Source organism: Apium graveolens, chromosome 8 (assembly GCF_009905375.1).
Source record: "Apium graveolens cultivar Ventura chromosome 8, ASM990537v1, whole genome shotgun sequence".
In the NCBI taxonomy this organism is placed as follows: domain Eukaryota; kingdom Viridiplantae; phylum Streptophyta; class Magnoliopsida; order Apiales; family Apiaceae; genus Apium; species Apium graveolens.
Genome location: NC_133654.1, coordinates 76,099,889 through 76,108,264, shown reverse-complemented (window position 1 = coordinate 76,108,264; position 8,376 = coordinate 76,099,889). Strand labels below are relative to the sequence as shown.

General features: G+C 37.7%; 1 non-coding gene across 1 annotated transcript; it reads right to left on the bottom strand.

The window, feature by feature from the left end:
• Positions 1–7,344: 7,344 nt before the first annotated feature.
• On the bottom strand, positions 7,345–7,451 carry LOC141681334 (small nucleolar RNA R71). The gene has a single exon (XR_012558774.1). It is a non-coding gene; the product is annotated as a small nucleolar RNA R71 (small nucleolar RNA).
• Positions 7,452–8,376: the final 925 nt, after the last annotated feature.

The following is an 8,376-nucleotide window of genomic DNA, read 5'->3' as shown; positions in this document are numbered from 1 at the left end:
CAAAATGTAGTTCCACAGTACCATTCATTACATGTTCCCTTATGAAGTGGTACTTGATATCTATGTGCTTTGTCCTTGAATGTTGTACTGGATTTTCAGTGATGGCAATTGCACTTGTGTTATCACAGAAAATAGGAATCCTCTCAACTTGCAAACCATAGTCTAGCAATTGATTTTTCATCCATAAAATATGTGCACAGCAACTGCCGCAGCAATATATTTAGCTTCAGCTGTAGAAGTAGAAACTGCATTTTGCTTTTTAATGAACCAGGACACAAGCTTGTTTCCTAGAAATTGACAGGTTCCTGTTGTAATTTTTCTATCAATTCTACAACCTGCATAATCTGCATCTGAATAACCAGTTAGATCAAAACTAGAATCTCTAGGGTACCAAATGCCAAGTTTTGGTGTTCCCTTGAGATATCTGAAAATTCTCTTAATAGCTATTAAGTGAGATTCTCTAGGATCAGCCTGAAATCTAGCACATAAACATGTAACAAACATTATATCTGGCCTACTAGCTGTTAAGTATTGAAGTGAGCCAACCATGCCCCTATAACTTGAAATATCCAGAGACTTTTCAGTAGTGTTTAATTCAAGCTTAGTTGCAGTAGCCATGGGAGTTTTTGCAGATGTGCAATATATTAGATCAAACTTCTTTAAACTTATTGAAGCTGCAAGGACAATGCTTGAAGAATCTAAACTGCCAACATATTTCTGGGCTAAAGCTGTAAATACTGCATGCTACACTCAGAATATTTCCCTGGTTAATCAAGCAAGATGTATGACTCCCTATCAATTTTTCAAGAACAAGAAGCCAACTCTAAATTTTCTTTATGTCTTTGGCTGCAAATGTTATATTCTGAGAAATCAAACTGATCAAAATGGGAAGTTTGATGTTAAAGCAGATGAAGGAATTTCTGTTGGATATGTTATTGGTAAAGCATATAGAGTCTACAATCTAAGAACCAACATTATTGTGGAATCAATACATGTTGTGTTTGATGATAAAAAGATTGAAGGACTTCAAGATGGAGATTACCATGAGAGCCTCAAATTCGACAATGTGGAGATGGTTAGTGATGACAGTGATGATGAAAGTGATCAAGAAACAGTATCAAAGGATAATGCAGAAAAATCTATTACAAATGAAGCACATAATTCAATATCTGTCGAATTGCAAAATGCTTTATCCGTCGGGAGGCAATCTGCCTTATCGTCGGGAGACAACCAGTTTCATCCGTCGGTACTCAAAATTCACCATCCGTCGGGTTATCAAGAGGAACAGGAAGTCAAGATAGTTCCCCTTTCTCAAATCAAAGATCCACAAACTCAGGGGGAGTTTCTAACAATCAAAACTCAATCACTCATCAAGACAACAATGAGGCCTCTTCATCTAGAGCTAATCTACCTCAACAAAGAAAATGGACAAAAGATCACCCCTTTGAGCTAATAATTGGTGATGTTTCTTCTAGAGTTCAAACCAGGAGAGCAACTCAAGAAGAATGTCTATACAACAGCTTTCTTTCCAAGGAAGAACCAAAGAAGGTAGAAGAAGCTTTGTTGGATCCTGATTGGATTTTAGCTATGCAGGAGGAGCTAAACCAATTTAAAAGGAATAATGTATGGAAGCTGGTGCCCAAGCCTAAAGGAAAGAATCCAATAGACACCAAATGGGTATTCAGAAACAAGATGGATGAAAATGGCATAGTAGTCAGGAACAAAGCTAGATTGGTTACTAAGGGTTATTGTCAACAAGAAGGAATATATTTTAATGAAACATTTGCTCCTGTTGCAAGAATTGAAGCCATTAGAATCTTCTTAGCCTATGCAGCCCATGCCAATTTCAAGGTCTATCAAATGGATGTCAAAAGTGCCTTTCTGAATGGAGATTTGGAGGAGGAAGTCTATGTCAGTCATCCCCCTGGTTTTGAAGATCCAAATTTTCCAGATCATGTCTACTATCTTTTGAAAGCACTTTATGGACTAAAGCAAGTACCTAGAGCCCGGTATGACACTTTATCAAAGTTCCTTTTGGAAAATTACTTCACAAGAGGTATTGTAGATAAAACTTTATTCTTCAGATATGTTAATGGCTCTAGTATACTTGTTCATATTTATGTAGATGACATTATTTTTGGCTCTACAGATGAGAAACTTTGCAAAAAGTTTGTCAAATTGATGCAAAGTAAGTATGAAATGAGTAAAATGGGAGAACTAACTTACTTTCTTGGTTTGCAAGTTAAGCAAGTTAGTGATGGAATATTCATTAGTCAAACTAAATACATTTTGATCTGTTCTTCCTTTCCACTACTCCATTCTGTTGTGGAGTTCTTGCTGCTGAAAACTCATGCATAATCCCATTTTCCTCACAAAATGCTCTCATGACAGAATTCTTGAACTCAGTTCCATTGTCACTCCTGATTCTTCTAACCTTGAAATCCAGATGATTATTGACTTGCCATATGTGATTGATGATGATTTCACTAGCATCATCTTTAGACTTTAGGAAATATGTCCAAGAGAACTTTGAGAAATCATCTACAATTACTAGGAAAAATCTTTTACTTGAGATGGACAACACATTGACTGGTCCAAACAAATCCATGTGTAGCAGTTGCAAAGGTTCTTCAATTGTTGAATCAAGTTTCTTCCTGAATGATGCTTTAATCCGCTTCCTTTTTTGACAGGCATCACACAGTCCATCCTTAGAAAACTCCACTAGAGGAATGCCTCTAACCAGTTCTTTCTTTACTAGCTCATTCATGGTCTTGAAGTTTAAATGGGATAGCTTCTTGTGCCATAGCCAACTTTCATCCTGACTTGCTTTACTGAGAAGACAAGTAACAGATTCTGTATTAGATGAGTTGAAATCAGCTAGATACACATTTCCTTTTCTCACACCAGTGAGAACCACTTTGTTGCTTCTTTTGTTAGTCACAACACAGGCTTCTGAGTTGAAAGTTACTGAGTTGCCTTTATCATAAATTTGGCTGATACTCAACAAGTTGTGTTTGAGACCATCCACTAAGGCAACTTCCTCAATGATGACATTGTCCTTTGAAATCAAGCCATATCCCACAGTATAACCCTTGCTGTCATCTCCAAAAGTAATACTTGGGCCAGCTCTCTCCTTGAACTCTGTGAGCAGGGTAGAATCACCAGTCATGTGTCTTGAACAACCACTATCCATGTACCAAATATTCTTTATTTTTCCCTGCACACATCAAAATCAAATCAAGTTGATTTTGGTACCCAAGTTTCCTTGGGTCCTGCCTTGTTAGCTTTCTTTTTCTATTTCTTAGGCTTTATCTCATTTGACTTGGGGATATCAGATTCATCCTTGGTCATTTGAGTTGGGCCTTTGAAACCATTCATAGCAACAGAATTATCATGCATATTATAATCAACAGGGAATGGCATAATAATAGTGAACATGTTATTCCAGTAAGGCATGCTAAATGGCATTTGTGGCATACTAAATGCAGCATAATAAGGAGTAGGTGTAAATGGCATATTAGCAAATTGTGCATTCATATTCTGTGTAGATATAGCATTCATAGGCATGGGAGGCATGGCATTCATGTTAGGAAAGTGAGGTGGCACAGACATGGAAGTAGGTATGGCAGATTTGCAATTAACAGACAAATGATTTACACTACCACACTTGACACAGATTTTTCTAGGAGCATATTTATCAGGAGTGTAGTTATTGTGTTTGTTAATCCCTACTTTACCATTTCTGTTATTTTTCTTTTTAGCCTCTTTTTTCACCTCAATCTTTTCAAGTCTGTCACTTAACTGTTTGACAGTCATGTGACCAACATTAGCCTTTTTCCCTTTCTTAACATGACTCGATTCTCCTGAAACAAAGTTCTTGGAAACAAATCCATACTTTTCATTTAACTTAACAAGTTTGGCTTTACTGATAGGCTTGCTTACAGCCGACGGATGAGGATTTTCATCAGTTGACGGATAACCCTTTTTGTTATCCGACGGATGATCCTCATCATCCGTCGAGTCTACATCTGTTAGCACTCAATCCACTAAATTTGGTTCTAGTTTCTCCTTGTTCTTTTTCCAAGCTGCATCACAGAAGGACTCGATTCCTTGAACTTTGGTGATTTGAGCATGGACATCTCTAGATGTTTTCCATGCCTTAATCACCTCCTGTTCACGCTCGAACTACTTCTTCAAAATTTCTTCTTTCTTCAAGGACTCAGTTAATTCCTCCTTGGAAATCTTACATTCAATTCTTAGTTTTTCAAAATCAATGAACTGAGATTCTAGCACATTATTTCTCTCACTCAAAAACAAATTGTTTTCTTTGATTTTAGTATTTTCTTTAGTAAGAGACTAAAGTGTAACACGCAAATGATATAACTCTGTAGACATGTCATTTATAGCATCATTACACTCAGCTTTAGATAAATGTGCAAGGTTTGTAGTAATTACCTGATTACTTGAGAACTTGTTTCTGTTTCATCAGACTTGGTCATTAGGGCTAGATTGACATAGCTGACATCTTCATCTTCATCCAGACCATCTGTTGCCCAGTCATTTTCTTGTGTAATAAAAGCCCTTTCCTTTTGTTTGAGCAGCTCAAAGTATTTTTGCTTATAATCCACAGGCTCAAACTTTTTCTTACTGGAATCTGACTTTCTACACTCACTGGCAAAGTGCCTTGCCAAGCCACATTTGAAAGATTTGAATTTTGAATTATCCACCATGTTTCTATTTGGCTTGGCTGATCCAAAGTTCTTTTTGAACTTGAGTTTGGCAAATCTTATGGAAAGAAATGCTAAATGTTCATCAATGTCTTCCATGTCATCCTGGCTCAAGGAATCTTCACTTTCTATTGCAAGCCCCTTGCCTTTGCTTTCACAGACCCTTGAAGTTGACTCAACAGCTTCCATCTTCATCTCCTTCTCTTTCTCTAACTCAGCAACTAGTGCAATGGACCCTCCTTTCTTCTTTCCTCTCTCCATCCTCTCATCTTGCTCTATTTCAAGCTCATAAGTTTTCAGGATGCCATACGGTCTCTCCAAAGTAAACTCCTTGTAAACTTGTGAGTTTCTCAATGAGACTGTCATTGGTTTCCATTCCTTTGGAAGAGATCTAAGGAATTTCATATTGGAGTCTTTTGTCTGATAGACCCTTCCATGTAGTTTTAAAACATTTAGCAGTTTTTGAAACCCACTAAAAATGTCAGTGAGAGACTCAATTTCTTCATTATGAAAATGCTCATATTGCTGAATCAATAGCTGCATCTTGGTTTCTCTAACTTGCTCAGTGCCATCACAGATGATCTGTATTGTATCCGAAACATCCTTGACAGTTTTGCAGTTGATAATGTTGTCAAACATATCACCATCAACTCCATTAAACATGATATTCATGGCCTTTTAATCCTTCATGACTTGTTCAATGTCAGGATCATACCATTCATGCCTTGGCTTGGGGACAAATGTCTCATTTCCAGTTGCAGCTCTCATTGGAACATGACGGCCTCTTTCTATGCAGTCCACATAGGCCTCATCTTGAGAAAGCAAATAAAGATGCATCTTTACCTTCCAATTATGGTAATTATCTTTATCCAGAAAAGGAATCTTGACTCCAACATCCTTCTTGTTCATCTTGCTGTATTGTTTTGATCTTTAAACTCTTTGTTCTTCAAGAGCTTGCTCTGATACCAATTGTTAGTCCCTTAACGATGTAACAAGAATTACAGAAGGGGGGTTGAATGGAATTCTTAAAACTTTTTCTTGAATAAAAATGTTCTAACTCAAATATATATATATAAGTGTGAATTGATTAGCAGAATGCAGAATAGTTACTTGAAATGAATCAAAACACAAGTAATTAAAAACAAGAGTCTTTAAAAACTTTGTGGTGGATTTTAATGATTCCACCAGAGATATATAATATATATCGAGAGAACTCTGTGTGCAAAAATCTCACAGCTGCTTACAAAATGATAACAACTAAGAATGAGAGAAATGCTAAGAGTACAACTTACAATTGTTTCTCTCTTAGTTGCTTAGTTTCTTAATTTTTATTCTATTCCTGCTTCTTGGTTTATATATATCACCAAGATTACAAAGTAATAAGACAGGATAATAAAACAAAAACTATGAAGTCTAATACAATGCTACTTCATTACTTTATTCCAGCATCTTTGAATATCTTCATAATAGCATGGAAATGGCAATGCTTCTTTGTTCTTGAAAACCCTATTGAATAGGCTATCACATTCCATTTGTATACACTCGACGCATGTGACTGTGTTGTCACTGTCAACAGATATTTGAATTCTCTATTTGTCGGGTTTATGATCATCCGTCGAGTTATTGATCATCCGTCGGGTTGTTGATCATCCGTCGAATTTATTGTTGTTTATCCTTCGGGTAGCAATCAGGCACTTGACTTCATTTCATTTATGCAGAATTACAAGACATCATCTATGTATAATTAATCAACCTATTCTGCATATCTAGTTAAAGTCAACATGACTTAAGTACTACTACAGATTCTAAATAATGTGTATACAGAAATGTGCTACAGACTTATTGTTACATAAGCTACTCACTCGATAGATAATTAGTCATCATCCGTCGGGACTAAAATGAGTTATCCGTCGGGAGTATAATCCTTATCCGTCGAGTGCTACATTTTCACTAAGTAAAATCTACCAAGGAGTTTCGTTCATGAAATCATCAAGTACACAACATATACACAACAAGTGGTCATTAGGATTCATTGATTAAGACTTGTTACTTACTGCTTCCGATTGTGTTTCAGGTACTCTAGCGAGCGTTTATGCAAACACGTCCTCGCACCCGTAAGAGAAATCTAGATACGGCTGAAGAGACAGATACAGCTCTTGACTTTCTGGGGAAGATATATTTTGAAGATTCGGATAAAGAGAGTGAAAAGAAAGAACCTGAAACAATGGGTGATCGTATAGTTCCAGCTGACCCAGCTCTTATGGACTTTTCTCGACCTAAAATTGATGATATTCAGTCAAGCATCATTCATCCAGTTATTCAGGCCAATACTTTTGAAATCAATCCGGGCACTATTCAGATGGTGCAGAATTCTGTTTCTTTCGGAGGTGCTGCGACTGAAGATCCCAACATGCATATCAGGAATTTTATCGAGATCTGTAGTACTTTAAAATATAATGGTATTACTGATGAGGCTATCAAGCTGAGGCTTTTCCCATTCTCTCTAAGGGACAAGGCTAAGGACTGGTTACATTCTTTACCAGCTGGGTCCATCACTACTTGGGAAGATCTTGCACAAAAGTTTCTGTTGAAGTTCTATCCAATGGCCAAGACTGCAGGTATGAGGAGTGCTCTTACTCAGTTTGCGCAGCAACAAGGAGAATCTATGTGCGAAGCTTGGGAGCGCTACAAGGAGATGTTGAGAAAGTGTCCACATCATGGTATGCTTGTCTGGATGGTGATCACTGGTTTCTACAATGGTTTGGGGGCCCAATCTAGGCCCATGCTCGATGCTGCTTCTGGAGGCGCTTTATGGGCCAAAAGCTATACTGAGGCCTATAATCTCATTGAAATTATGGCTTCAAACGAGTATCAAAACCCAACTCAAAGGATGATGCCTGGGAAGGTAGCAAGTATTCTGGAAGCTGATGCAGCTACAGCTATTGCAGCGCAGCTTCAGGCGCCGTCTATGAAGGTCGATTCTTTAGCCAACTATGGAGTAAATGAAATAGCTAGTGTCCGTGAGCTTTGTGCAGGCTCTCATGATATGGATCAGTGTACTCTTGTTAATGAATCTATTCAGTATGTGAACAATTTTCAGAGATCGCAGCAGCCGGTGCCCGCTACTTATCATCATGATAACAGAAATCATCCCAATTTCAGCTGGAGCAATAATCATAATGTTGTTCAACAATCATATCAGCAAGATACAAGTAAACAGTTTAATCCACCTGGATTCTAGCAACCTCAGCAATATGCTCAAAGGCAATTATATCCTCAACAAGGAGGTGTTGTTCAACCTTCTAGTGCTGATTTTGAGGAGTTAGAGTTGTTGTGCAAAAGTCAGGCTATTTCTACCAAGACCTTGGAAAATCAAATTGGACAAATAGCCAATGCCTTGCTCAATCGTCAACCTGGCACACTTCCCAGCGATACTGAAGTGCCAGGTAGGAAGAAAGCCAAGGAGCAAGTCAAAGTTGTCACCTTAAGGTCTGGAAAAGTTGCTGATGCTGAAAAAGCAAAAGATGGAGATGTTGAAGGTAGATGGAGAAGAAAAGCAAAAGGAGAAAGAAGGGGAACCAAGGAAGACTACTGTTGAACACACTCTGCTTAAGGGTAATACAGGGGAGAAATAGCTCTATCCTCCACC